This window comes from Cornus florida, unplaced genomic scaffold (assembly GCF_030987335.1).
Source record: "Cornus florida cultivar Cherokee Brave unplaced genomic scaffold, ASM3098733v1 CherokeeBrave_3.0.0_Hap2_Chr05, whole genome shotgun sequence".
In the NCBI taxonomy this organism is placed as follows: domain Eukaryota; kingdom Viridiplantae; phylum Streptophyta; class Magnoliopsida; order Cornales; family Cornaceae; genus Cornus; species Cornus florida.
In genome coordinates, this window is record NW_026775575.1 from 86225916 (window position 1) to 86238448 (window position 12533).

A 12533-nucleotide genomic window follows, 5' to 3' on the forward strand; every position below is an offset into this window, starting at 1 on the left:
TCTTTATATTATACACTTTGTCACTTTTAGATACATAATTTTTTTTTTAAAGGGTCAAAAAAAAAAAAAAATCTTTAAATTGGATCAAAATATTTAAATAGTGATCGGATAATTATTAATTTTTCACTTACTAAATTTGTAATACACTAGTTTATTTTTTATTTTTTTTTATCTAAATCCATTTACATATTTAAGTATGGTCAAAGATGTTACAAGCAATTATTGAAACTTTAATTAGCTATAGGCATTCAAAAAAAACTCTTTTGAGGTCTCTTAATATTTTAACAGTAATGTTATTAAGTACTATATCACAAATTGTTTGTTTAACCATGAAATTGAGAAGGTTTATTAATATACGGAAAAATAATAATAATAATAATAATAATAAGTCATTCAAAAAATCTTTCAATTAATTCAATCGTTGAATAAAGAGAACTTATAACACAACTCTTTTAATAGCATTATTTATATTTTAAACAAAAATGACATCGCAGTTTTGTACAAATACAATTTACTTATTTATTTTAAAGAAAAAATGAGAGAATCATTGTTTTCAAATATCTACAAACTCTCTACCTTTGAAGAATGATTTAGTTTTTTTTTTTTTTAATTTATTTGTTAAATAACTGAAGTGGAGAATAAATATTATGACCAGTAGTATACTTATTGCACGAGATCCACTTTAATGAGAATTTTTTCGTCTCCCATTTGGACATCAATTGTTTAAAACTCATTATTCGAGTATCATGTCATATTCCTATTGTAAATTGTTCAGCTCTTGATCGTAAATTCTCCTCTCCTAATTTATTAAAAATTAAAAATAAATTTAAAGACATGATCCACTTGTATCATATAATAATTAGTTTATATGGTACTTAGAGATTCATACTGCTCCTAATGTTGGCTTTCCTCTGACCCTTGCTTTGTAAAATAGTATATATTTAGGCTTCGTTTGTTTAGATTGTAAAATATTTTTTAAAAAATATTTTTTTATTTTTTGGTATTTGCTTGTCGTAAAATATTTACGAAAGAAAAAAAATATTAAAATATAATAAAAATAACTTATTCATCAATTTTCGACAAGTTATTTTACATACCCTGCCCGATGGACTCTACATGAACTTCGATGTAAACCTTTACCAAACACCGAAAAACTAAAAATAAAAAAATATTTTATGTCGAAATAAATGAAGCCTTAATGTATTATTTTTTAAAAGAACAACAAATGAATCTAATATATTTTAAATATGTGTGACGTGTGAAAAATATCCATAAAGTATATTCCGCATAACAATTTGTGACTCTTATAGTGCTTAATAACAATCCTATTAAAATAATACCCCTTTACTATTAACCTCTTTATTCTTTAAAATAATGCCGAAACACCCTTCAAGTTGCTTTTTATACAAATCTGACATAAATTATTATTATAATGTTCGTTTTTTCCTTTTATTTTTTTGAAAATGTCTAAGGGGATGTGTATGCTAATACTCTCATAGTAGAGGGATATTATTTGCACACTAACTATATTTAACCCACTTTTAAAGATTTTCTCACATTTTTCAAAAGAAATAAAAAAAATTCTTTCTATCTATTTTCACTAACAATGTATTATCTCTCTTTGAGTTAAAAGTTTTACATTTTCTATAACTTAATACCACTGATAGATGAGAAAGTTCTAACATATGTATATCTTTTACTACTCAAATGGATATTAGAAAAAAATCTAAATATACATATATATATATATATATATATATATATATATATATAGTTAATATTTCATAGTTGTCACATTAATATATAGTTATATCGTATGAAATATATATATATATATATATATATATATATATATATATATATAATTAGTTAAAGAAAAAAATTATTCCTAATTAAAATTTAATCTAGTTATTATTTTTCGTTAAATATATAAATAAAAATTGAATTAAAGATACTTATTCATTATGTATATATAATATACATTTAATTTTAAAACTTTAGAATTTGTAATAAATTTTCACATAAATATATGTATATATATACAATTTTTTACATAACAACAAATGGCTGTTCAAATTCAAAACATTAATAGTTTTTAGGATAAAGGTAAAAAAACACCCTTATGACATACTTATAGTGCATATCACACCCCCTCATGTGATAAACGACGTCATTTCGGTTTGTGTCCATTTTCGTCATTTAAAAAAAAAATGACATAATTTTAAACAATATGTATATAAAAGCAATTTAGACAAATTCTATCTTAAATGTTATTTGCACAATGTGATTCAATAGGGATGTTTTTTGCACTTTTTTATTTAAAATTTTTACTTTATTGATTTACATAAAACCTAGGGATGATTTGAAAAAGTTAAAAATTTGTAACATAAAAGCATATATTTATCTTGAAACATCTCAAAAGATAAAACCAATAGGCACTAGCCTAAATGGTTTAAACTCTCCTCCGTGAAAGAGAGATTGAATTGTTCAAATCTCAGTAGGGGCAAATACAACAAGTGTGTGTGCAATTGTTAATTTTATTTATTTAATTATTTGAAAAGAAAAAAAACTATAATTATGTTTTTTCTTTTCTTTTCTTTTATTTCCTTTCTTTCTTTCTTTTCTATTTTTTGAAAGAGAAAGGTTTGAATTAAAAATTATATTGTTAAATTTTTATACAAAAATTCATTTACACGTTTTAGTAAACTTTTAAATCACTTTTATTTTTCATCATTTGTTACCATACTGAAATGTCATCTTCAACTAATTATTATAATTTCATTATAAGGTATTTTAATATGATTTTTTTAAAAATAATCTGTAGCACGAGAGTATGTGAGTGGAAAATGACAACAACTATAATGTTATCATGACATTATTCTTCATTCACATAAATACATTCAGATGTGTTTGATTTTAAAATTAATTTAAGAGAGACCTTATATAATCGTCTTGGAGTGGACCTGATGATAATATTCTACTATTAAAAAATAATAATAAAAAATAAGATATGGGCCTCACATTAAAATTGTACTCCTTTGTCCCATAATAATTGAGTACGTTGAAAACTCTGTCTTATAATAGTTGGGTATTTTAGAAACTGTGACTCGTCATTCCCAAAACACCTAACTATTATGCTACGTTTGGTGTGCAGGAATGGAATATCCATTCCAACCATTCATTTGTTTGATATACAACTTCAAGTGAGAATGACCATTCCATTGAAATGAAAATTCATTCATGGGAATGAAAATCTATTCCACAACAAAACCTATGGAATGGACATTCCATTCCCAAGTAATTTATTTAAAAAAATTGATTTCCCAGAACACCCTCATATTCTAAGTCTAAAAACCACAATTACCTTCCACCACAATCATCTCCGCCTTCCACCACCACTGTCTTCCACCACCACCGACTTTCACTATCGTCCACCACTTTCGACGACCACCACCGCCACCATCTTTCACCACCGATACCGCCACTGTTTACCGCAAACACCACCGCCGCCTTTCACCACCGCTACCGCCACCACCTTCTACCACCACCGCCGCCATCACCTTTCACCACTGCCATCACCTTCCACCACCACCACTACCATCACTGCTACCGCCTTTCACTACCACCACCATCTTCCACCACCACCACCGCCACCGCCACCTTTCACCATCGCCGCCGCCTTCAACAATCACCAACGCCGCCCCCGCCATCGCCTTCCATCACCACCATCGCCTTCTACTACCTTTCATCACCACCACCTTCCACCACCGCCACCATCACTACCTTCTATCACCGCCACCACCTTTCACCACCGCCACCGCCACCTTTCACCATCGCTACTACTACCACCTTCCGCCACTGCCACCACATTTCGCAATCGCCCACCACCTTCCGCCACCACCTTCCATCACCGCCAACACCTTCCATCATCACCACCATCTTCCACCACCATTATAGTCACACCACTATCTTCTTCCACCACAACTACCACATTACTGCCACTGCCTTCCACCAACACTACTGTCACCTTCCACCACTTCCACCAATTTTGCCACCACTGCCGCTTTCCAACACCACTACCTACACTACTACCACTTTCCACCATCCACCACCGCCACTGCTACTATTTATTTTTAAAAAATTATTAGAGAATATCATTTTGTTAATTTTATTTTATTTATTTGTTACTAAGAGGGATATTTTAGAGAATTCAATTAGAAATTTAGTCCATTCTAAATTTTTAATTGGTCGAACCAAATACTAAAATGGTTATTATCATTTCATTCCTACACATTTTATATTTACAACCAAACAATAGAATGAGAATGACCATTCCATTCCATTCCTATTCTCATTCAATTCCCACTTGCATTCTATTACATTTCTGCACACCAAACGTAGCATTATGGGACAGGGAGAGTATTATTTTTTGAAAGATTTATACTTGTGAAACATATATAAGAGATGACAGAGAATATCATAGTAAGATATCGGCCTCACATTAAGATTGTGTTACACTTGTCAACACACCATAATTGACTCAAATTTAGAGTTTTTTTATTCTAAACGGGTAAGCTACAAGTTTATTATTAATATTTTTTATTAAGATAACCATTCATTAAATGATGTAAGTCTGGCAAACACAAATGATCCTCGCTTAGTTGTGCAAGACTGTCCATCATTTCTCATTGGCTTGTCTGAGTCAGTTACATGCATGACCTTGATATTTATTATTTTAAATTTAAATTTAAATTTTCTTTGACAGAAAATGAGGATAAGAACAATTTTTGGCGGGTGGGTTTAAATTTATACGAACTCCAATGTCATATTGGGTGCATGACATTGGTCTTCTACTCTAATGAATCAATTATTTATGCCTTTATTTATAAAAAAAAATAAAATCCAAGAAGCTTTTAAATTTTTGAAATATTTGAATAAAATATTTAACAGAGATTATTTATTTATATATATATTTTTAAAGTTTCCCACAATTGAATTGAATTCAAAATGGTTTAAAAAGCATGTGCAAGAGAGGCATGAGTGCAATAAATGGCCATTTGCTATGCAAAACCCTGCGTGGGTCAGGACAGAGTCATTTAATGGAACATTGCAGAGTTATAGATAAATGATCTGGTTGACGCTGAATGGGAATCTAAAGAATCTCACTCAAACAAAAGTAACTACTCTGATATATCCATCAAAAATAAAACAAAATAGAAAACAAAAATGAAAGAGTTTTTATTTTAATATATATATTTTCAAATATTAGTATTATTTTAATGTTGAATCCAAATCATTAGCTAACCTTATTTATGTTTACATTAAAAAAGAAAAATATTAAATTTGTCAACAACAGATTGTGAGAGACGAGTGAGTTGTGGACTTTTCTTGCAAAACATGAAAGAAATTTAAAATAAAGTTATAATAGAGTGATATCTCCTCTCCTTCTTAAAGTAAAGATTCTCCTGTTACAAAATGGGATAGATTTATCATCAAAAAAAAAAAAAGATAATAGGAAACAAATTAAAAAAAGAAGAAAAAAAAAAAATAAGGTTGTTTTTGGTACAGGAGGAGGAAATTAAAAGAAAACTTAATGAGATTAAAGAAAAGAAGGGAGAGAATGGGGTTAACATTTGATCTTGTTTGGTTGATTGATGAATGAATAAAAAAGAAAAATATAGTATTAATTTTAAATTATTTTTGAGAAAAATAGTGAAAAGAAATGCCAAGAAAGAAAATGACAGATCTAATTTCTCATCGTGTTTGGTTAATTTTTTGCCATTGAGGTTCAAACTCCTGACCTCCCTTTTGGGAAATAGGAGCCTGACCACAGGCCTGTTGGTTGTTATATTTGGTTAATTAATGATTTAATAGAAATAAAAATATACTTATTAACCTTAAATTTTGTTTGGAAAGATAGCAAAGAGAAATGAAGGTGGAGATTGTTTTATTTTTGTGAAAAATTGCAAAAATTACCCATGTTACATAAAAAAAAAAATGTGCAATAAAATCATTACTATTTAGTATGCGCATATAAAATAGGTATGATTTGAAAATTTGTACCAAATTGTTCCCTGAATGTTAATTTTGATAATTTTTTTTATAAAATATCCAAAAAAAAAAAGAAAAAAAAAAAAGAAGTGTGAACCCCTCTCCTCTCTTCAAATTCTTTTGTTTTCCCTGACTTTTTTTTATTATTTTATTTAATTTTTATTAGTATAACAAATGCAAAATAAGATTTCCTTGAAATCTCTATCACATTAATTTAAATAAATCCAAATTGACCTCTTTTTCATCAATCAATCCAAACTGACCACTTTTTCATCAATCCTAGCTGCCCTCAAGTGTGGTTCGGTTAAGCATTACATAGTCAAAAAGATGGCACAAATTAAGTTAAAAGTTTATCATTTTGCTTAGCATATGACGGTTTCTTTGTCAGTGTGTATTAATTACCTTCAAACCCGTTAAACGCATGCGTTACATATCGGTTTCAGTCCACAGAGTTCATGCTTATCTGTAAATCTTGTTTTTTTCTTTCTTAATTAAAGAGATTCTCAAGCCAGACAAAATTTAAAATCAAACTTTTATATATATTTTAAATCAAGACAAATCTGTTTGACTTCATAGTGTCAGTCCCTGGAATGGGTTTTTAATTCATACTTATCCAATATTCAACATTTTAAATAAATAAATAAACCGGTTTAATCTAGTTTCAAACTGTAAATATTTTTAATATGCGTTTTATCTTCTAGAAGCAATTAGCTTCAGTAAAAATGTATTTTGACTAGTGAACGTATTAGCAATAGTGTAGATTTTAAGTACCCGTAGTATACGTGTACAGTATTCAAATATGCGTGGAGAAACGTATTTTTTTTGCTTAATACAAATTTGAAACTTTTGGGTAAATATATATAGTATATTTTTATCAAGCCATAATTGTGTTTTTCATTTTCAGCTTATTTTTCACACCAAACATAATCTTTGATCAAACATAATTATGAACCTTTAATTTGTAATTATGTACTTTTTAAATGCTACATATATTTCATGTCATTTGTGATAGAAATAAATTTCGTGTTTAATTAGACCTAAAGCCTAAGATATACGATATTGCAATAAATAAGGCGGGCTGAAAATTAAGTTGTAAAAGAAACTATTTCCTTTGACGTAGAGCCTTGTATGTCTGTGCTTACGTACTTTTTATTACATATTTAAATGGGACTCTTGATTTTTTAGGTTAACTTTTTTGCGAGAGGTAATGTGTCGCAAATTCAATGTCACTCAAATATTTAGTGACGTATTGTTTCTATTAGCAACGAAGGTATTTTGTTTTTCATTGCTTATTAGCAACCAAATATTTATTGCTGACTTAATTTATTTTTGCGACAAATATAATATCATTGCAAATAAGTATCTATGATTTGGAAATGAACTTGTGACTAAACATTTTCCTTTGAAAATCATTTTTGCACTGAAAAAGTATTATACTTCTTACGATTAGATATTTTAAAGCAAAAGATTTAAACAATATTTTGAAGGATTGTAGTTAATGCTATAAATAAACCGAGCTGAATCAAACTATAACCTGTTTTAACTCAAGCTTGATGATGAAACTCGAGCTTGATCTCTTGCTCGAGCTTGATCTTAAGTTGATTATCAAGTTTGGAGCTCAAACATGTAAAAAGTTGGTTTGAGCATTATTGGTCGTGTGACGTCCCATGTTACATGAGGGAGTAATTGGCATTTATATTTGTGGACGTGCATCTCTTAACTGTGTAGACACATTTGAAAATATGAGCACAAAGAGTGTGTAAAGCGGATAAATATCTACATAGAATGCGGTGGATCATGACAAATGATATATATCAGAGCTAATCCCTAGTCAAAACTGGGGGAGTGTGCACAAGCCTATATGGGTCGGCCGCGAGAACATTAGGTTCCAAGAAGGGATGATTGTGACGACCCACATCACTTGGGGAAGATGTTGTTGTTGGCACTTACATATATGTGTGTGTGTGTGTGTGGCTATCCCCTAACCATGTAGATGTGTTTTGAAAATTGTGAACACAAAGAGTGTGCAAATCGAATAATATCTACACATGGTAAGGCAGATCTTGACACGTCGAGCTTGAGTTTGACTCATTTAACAAATTTCTAGCTCGATCTTATTTTCAATTGTAAGATCGAACTTGAAACTAAGATTGACAAGCACATACATTTGGTTAATTGTAAACCTAAAAAATCACTAGTAAATGATTCACGAGCTTTTAGCAACCTTGTGTATGAACATGCTCGCGAACCTAACAAGTCAAGTCATAAGGTTTTCGAAATCGACTAATTTGTTAAACAAGCTTAAGATCTCATTTTGTTTGTTTAGTAAATAAGCTCGAACCTAGTTGAGTTGTTCAATTCTTTTCCAACCCTAACTCTAATCTATCTGTATATGGAAGGCATCAACAGAAAATTAATTTATATTGGCCATCCAATTAATAGTGTAAAAAACCATAAATTGTCTTTAAAATCTTATCCTTATAAGATTTTACCCAACGTAACTCATTTAAATCTTAATTCTCGGAGTTAAGGATACTGAATAGGAACTATATATACAATTAATCTCGTTTATTCGACAAAGAGCAATAATTGATTATGTTGAGAAATCTTTGTTAATGTAATAACATCTAGTGGTACAATAATTACATTTAAAGCAGTATTGAAACATTTATCTAGTATTACTTATATCGATATGCCAGAAGCATTGCTTTATTCTCAGGGCTAGATCCTCGGTTATAAATAAAAGGGATTTTCTATAGTTGAAGATGACACTCTTTTGGTTACTTATTTGGTTTTTTTTTTTTTTTTTTTAAATTTTTTATCTCATCAAGGTTTTCTCCTTCTCATACAAAGCCATTCGACAATTTAAAAAACATTAAAAACCTTCAACAGTTCCTCGTTAGCCTTTTTGCATATTCCTAGCACTCGTTTCTTTTTTTTTTTGGTAATTCAATGTATAAATAGAGGAAGCGTACAAAAGAGGGGCAAAAGCCCAAAAGGCCTGAAGGCACTACAAAGCCCAAAAAGCAAGCCTCAAAACCCATAAACCCTAAAATCGACCCATTCCAAATAAGACTTTGCTACCACAACTAACAGCAGCAGCAACAACAGAAGCAAAGCAATGGAAAAAGTCAAAAACCATAATACAAAGCACTACTAAGGAGGTGTAACACTTATCATAGAGCTCATAAAGCTCCAGTAGTAAGCAGCGACAACCCTCGAGATAGTACAATCATAGTGTCTAATAGTGGAGAGTTTGCACCTAATACACTATTCAATTTACTTGCAGACCTTTACTGCTGTCAAGTGTTTCCCTTAGAAAGTACGATTTTTTGTCTCTCTCCACAGGTAGTAAATGATCCCCGTAAAACATATATTTTAAGCCATGGCTTTGCTAAACTTTGAGTTAGGGCTCCAAAAATTAGCAATCTAATCAGCAATTGCCATAACACTTTGTTTACTTGAATAGATACCACAATTGTGTTGAAAGAATTGCTAGACTCTTTTGGAAAAATGTAATTAAAGAAGATATGGTCATAGGATTCATCTTTCCTAGAGCACAACAAGCATAATTTGACAATGTTCCTGCCTCACTACTTTTTTTCTCACACTAAGTCGCGATTTCCCATATATTCTTTTAATGCATTTTCTTCAATTATTTTGAGTCATTTCCAAACTCTATGTGGTTTTCAAATTGATCCTACCTATTGAGATTCTATTGTTTCTGGACTGCTAATCTTTCATTGTTAATTCTCTTCTTTTGCCTTCCTAAAACCCAAACTAATTAGTAAGATGGATGTATTTTCCATATAAAATTTTTTCGCACTATTCAATTATTGGTTCTCCTGCCTTTTCATTTAGTTGTTCTCATCTTAATTGGTTTCCTCATCATATTCCAAAAGAATGCTTCATCTATGGTTGGCAATTCAAAACAAATTGAAAACCTTCGTCAATTCCTCATTCGCCTTTCTCCATATTCTTAACACTCAACTACGTATTTTGTCTTTTACCCTAGGTCACGATTTCCCACTCTTCCAATGCCATTTTTCTTCTAGTATTTTGATTCATTTCCAAACTCTATGTGGCTTTCAAATTGATCATTCGGATTGGTATTCTCTTGTTTCCTGGATTGCTAATCTTTGAAACCCATGTTTTCCTTTGACTTCCTGAAACACAAAGTAACTAGCATGATGTATGCTTCCTTTTTCTTCTATTTTTTTTTTTCTCACACTCTTTAATTATTGGTCCCCCTTTCCCATCTTAATTAGTTATCCCAGCATATTATAAAAAAAAAAGCTTTATTATCTGATTGGCAGTTTAATACAGATTGAAAACCCTCGACAGTTCCTCATTAGTTTTTCTTCATATTCCTTACGCTCGCTTCTTTGTCTCTCACCCTTTGTTGCAATCTCTCATTGTTCTTCCAATGCCATTTTCGTTCTTTTTTTTTCGGTAAATAAGTAATTCATTAAAAAGAAGAGTAATTACAAAGGAGATCTTTCAGCCGACATTACTGGGTAAGGACACAAGAAACAAAATGTCCACTATAGTGGCCTAAGGAAACCTACAAGGAATTTCAAAGCCTGACTAGGCCTAAAAGCCTAGGTTACAACATTCTGCATCCAGAGAGTTAACTACCTTCAATCACATCCTCGGGTGGGATGAATCAACAAACCATAAAGTATCCACACTACTGGGTTATGGTTGGGGGGGTGTTGGGCAGTTGGGATCGGTGGAAGAGATGGTGGTGGTAGAGGTGGAGGAGTTTGTGTCAGTTGGGTGGTTGCGAAATGGAAGAAGGGGTTTGACTGGTCAGGCTCATAAAATGATGCTGGGAGATTCCAATCTGCTGCAATTTCTTTCGCAAAGGGGCATTCAAATTTCTTGACAGAGAATAGCTTCATCCTAATTGCGTTGATCACTGAGTTCATTGTTTGGACTGGAGGTAATGAGGTATTTTTGAACATTATATTGTTTGTTCTTTGCTCTTTTAGTTTGTTAAATTATAAATTCTTTTATCTTGTTCTAGCTTTTATTAGCCTTCTTTCAATTACTTAGCGGCTCTATTTTATAGGCTTATGGTCTTTGTAGAGTTTTTTATGCATTTGGGTTGCGATTTTGCTGCTGGTTTTTCCCTCAGTTGTATAGTTTGCTTTAATTCATCAATACAAAATTCACCTTTTACTGAAAAAAAGGTCAACTACATAACGTAAAACCATTTTGATTATTCATATTATGTCATAATATCTGGATTCACAATTTGTCGTTCGTACATGGTAATCATTTAAAAACCTCTATGAAGTCAATTTAAATGTGTGATGCCGCTCTGTGATAAATTTTGTACCAACTATGTGCCTCTTCTTTCCATTCGTTTTATCCGATTATATTTTATCTTTGAACTGAGTAATGTGGATTGAATCTATTAGATACGCTCTAATTTATTTTATGATCGATGCACAAGTTAATCATTGATCATGCAACTTTTAAAAAAATCATTTTGATGTATTATTTTGTATGATTAACTTTTCTCTCTGAACCAAGTAACATGACAAAACAACTAGGGGATCGAATCTTTTAGCAACACTCTCATTTAATTATGATTGACGCACAATTTTATCATTTAGCAATTTTCAAAAAATCATTTTGAAGTGTCGTTTTGCGTCATTGCTATTTGTCAATGTAAAAAATCATTATGATGTGTCATTTTCTATGATTAACTTTTCTCTCTGAACCAAGCAACGTGGCAAAAATAACCGGGGATCGAATCTTTTAGCAGCACTTTCTTTTATTTAAGATTGGTACATAAGTTTTCAAAAAAAAATCATTTCGAAGTACCATTTTCTGTCATTACTATTTGTCGGCAAATAATCATTTCGATGTGTCGTTTTGTACGAAGCGAATTTCCGAGTCGGGATCTCTAAACCAAGCAATGTGGTAACAATAACTAGAGATCGAATCTTTTCGCAACACTCTCATTTATCTATGATCGATGCATAATTTAGCAACTTTTCAAAAAAATCATTTCAAAGTATCGTTTTGCGTCATTATTATTTATCAACGTTCAAAATCATTTCGAGGCATCATTTTGGATGATTAACTTTATATTCGACCTAAGCAATTATGGGGTAAAAACAACGAGGGATCAAACCTTAGAGCAACGTTAACATTTATTTATGATGCACAAGTTAATCATTTAGCAACTTCTCAAAAAATTATTTTAATCATTTTTACCACATTGTTTGACTAGGCCTCGTATCACATATATGCCATTTAGGGCGCATCTTCCTAAGTTGATACTCCCCCTGTCCTATATTAGTTGTCCACTTCAAAAATTTTGACTCACTACAACTTTTTATCTTTGAGTCATTTGAGGTCATTTTTAGTCATATTCTTTTTATATACTTATATACTATATCTGTCCCATATTAGATGTTAATTTCAGAAAATTTGACTTACAAAAATTGAGACTCAAGAATTTTCGA